Here is a 2,982-nt window from a genome sequence, read left to right as displayed (position 1 = left end):
CTCAGTAGAGTTTTGCTCATTGCTTATGGGCATTTGCTTTTGCTGGTTTTCTTTTCTTTATAATTTTTTTTCTTTATAAATTTCTCCTAAATTCAATCCTACTATTGCAAGCTTCCAGAAATCATCTCTGTTGTTTGTATTATTCCATTCCCAATTTCATTCCCTTTCAACAGTCAGAAGTAACTAACTGGGAGGAAATGATTAGATGTGTAACAACAAAATCTGTTTTCCTCCAGAAAACAAAATGGTTGATGTGCTCTCTGATTTGCATTTGATTACACATGTGTCTGTAATTGAGGATAAAATATAAGGACAGGAAGGCTCATTTGCAGGGTGCTACAGGGGCCTCCGTGTGCCTTTAGCATTTGTTTAGTCCTGAGAATGGGCTGGAAATTCCTGGGCTCTGCGATTTGAGGTGGGATACAACATCTAATGATACACTGTCATTTTGCTATGATTTCTTTCCCTTTTTGTGCCAGAATAATCTGTTTGATACAGGCCCTTTCAAATTGTTAAAAAGGGAACTCTTAGTGTTGCCTTTTTATTGCTTTATTCAGACAGGTGGAACTTCTTATACCTGTGTAGTTTGAACAATGTGAAATTATCCTCTAGCAAAGGCACTGTGAAATAGCTGAATTTCCAAACAAAAAAGCTCCATGTGGGCCTCTGCACTGTAGAATCACTAAGATGAAAAATGGTGAAATTTGGCTCTGCTCTAGCTTTATAGCCTTTGGAGGGTTTAGATATAGCTGCTGTCACAGAGATGGAGTGTTTGCAAGTGGAACAAAGTAAGAATAGCATTCTTCAGAAACCATGGAGACAGCAAACTCTTATAGCTTATAAAGTGTAAAGAAGTATATTGCCTGCTTCTTAATTACTGATCTGTGGGACTGATTTGAATCTCATTCTCTTCCCCACAGGTGTAATTTGACTCAGAGTAGAATGAGTGCTGACAGAGCCAGTGTAGTTACCATGGGTCAAGTCAGGACTTCTCATCTGAATTTGGACAGGCAGAATTTCATTTGAACCTCTCAGGATGGATGCAGGGCAGAGCTGCCAGGGGTGAGTCAGGGTATTTTCAGGTTGAAGTTCAGGGATATCTCTCAGTTGCTCCTGCTGATAGACCCAACTCCTGCATGGGGACAGCTCAGGGCTTTGTAGCCATTGGGCCTGGCCCTTAGTGTGGGAGTATTTGTTGGGTCCTTGCTGTTCTCTGGCTATGCTGTGCCAGGAAAACAATTTAATAAGCCTAGTAGCTTGTGTTTTGCTGGAGTTCTCCTCTGTTAATTATTTTTTAATTTGGAGAAGGTCCTGCCATTGTAACTGATGTTGCACAGGTGAAATGAAAAAACTGGTGACCCAACTGCCACCCCCGAGGGACAGCCTGTGCTCTTGTCCCCTGCCTGTGTCACACATGGCTGAGGTGAATAATCTTGGGTACACAGGCTTCCTTTGGTGCTCAGGAGAAATGTCTGTGGCCAGGCACAGAAACATTTCAGGGACAGAGGCTGAGCTCAGCTTTGACAGGGCAGAAAAGCAATTTTCAGGAGGGTGTTAGTACTTTGCACTGCTTGGGCAAAAGGACCTGTGGGACTGAGCAGCCCACTCAGTAAGGAGCAGTTTGTAATGAGTGTTCCATGCAGCCTCCTGCACACACACACATTTGCTTGGAGACTGTTAAAAGTGACTTTTCTGCCTGGGCAGGTTACGGGTGATTCGCTGTGTGAAGCCTATTCAGGTCTGCCTACCTTCTCTCCTCCCTGAACCTCTCCTGCTGCTTTGCAGTCAGCTCCCTCTGTTCTTGAAAAACCCCACATCCTGAAAAGGCACTGAACTGAGGGTGTGAAACTAGAGCAGCACTAGAGGAATTTATTCATGTTTACATGTGTGTGCTGTTATTCCTCAGTACTTGTAGGCAGTGAATGAAATTTTTAGCAAGACTATGCAGTGCTGCAGCCTCTGAGAGTGAGAGGGCTGAAATGCTGGCACAGGTTGCCCTGGGAGGTGGTGGATGCCTTATCCCTGTAAGCATTCCAGGTCCGTTTGGAAAGGGCTCTAAGCTATCTAATCTGGTTGAAGATGTCTCTGCTCACTGCAGGGGGTTGGACTATCAGACGTTTTTTGGACGCTTCCAACCCCAACCAAATCATTGCTTGCTTCCATTTCAGCAGCTCCCTGGAAAGAGAGCTGGCACCTCCGGGCCCTGCAGGGACAGGCTGTGGGAGGTGCCAGGGGAAAGGGTTGAATGATGCTGTCAGCAGGGCTCCAGCAGGTTTATTTTCTTTATCCTATTTAAATGAACTGCCACAAGGACAGAATTAAATCAAGCTGCATTAAGGCTATGTGACCTTACCCTAGAGAAGCTGGAATTTTTCTCAAAATACAACCCTTCAGTTGTAGTTAAGTAGTGAAAATAACATTAATTCTTTAAGAAAACTCACCAGCCTTTCAGCCAAATGCGGCCAGAGACTCCCAGAGGCAGATTCATGGAGAACAGCAACTGAGGTGTGCTACCACCTGTTTGCACAAGCGTATCGAGTACTGCCGTGCTGGTCCCTGTGCTATACGCTAAAATAAACCAGCCCCCAGCCATAACTGCTGACTTTTGACTTTGCAAATTCAGTGAGCTGTGGCTTCGCAACACAAAATTAGAATTTAGAACTTTTTTTAGGCTTTCAGAGGGGATGCCCGGGCGGTGCCACTCGTACCGCACAGGGGCTGTGCTGCTCCGTGGCATCCACGTGGCAGCGGGCGCGGCTCGCAGGGCTCGGGCACAGCTGCTCCCGCCCGTCCGTCCCTGGGTGCATCGTGCTGCTCCAGGTGCCGCCGCTTGGGAACGGGCTGAAAAGGATCCCTCGCATTTTATTTTTCGGGTAGAAGGGCTGTGTGGGCAGAGCAGCTACTGGGGAGGGAGAGGAATGAAGGAGATGGGAAAAAACTGGTATAGAGTAAAACTGTTGCCAGAAGAGAATGCGTTCGCGG

Source organism: Molothrus ater, chromosome 16 (assembly GCF_012460135.2).
Source record: "Molothrus ater isolate BHLD 08-10-18 breed brown headed cowbird chromosome 16, BPBGC_Mater_1.1, whole genome shotgun sequence".
NCBI lineage: Eukaryota > Metazoa > Chordata > Aves > Passeriformes > Icteridae > Molothrus > Molothrus ater.
Note: the sequence above shows the minus strand (reverse complement) of the source record.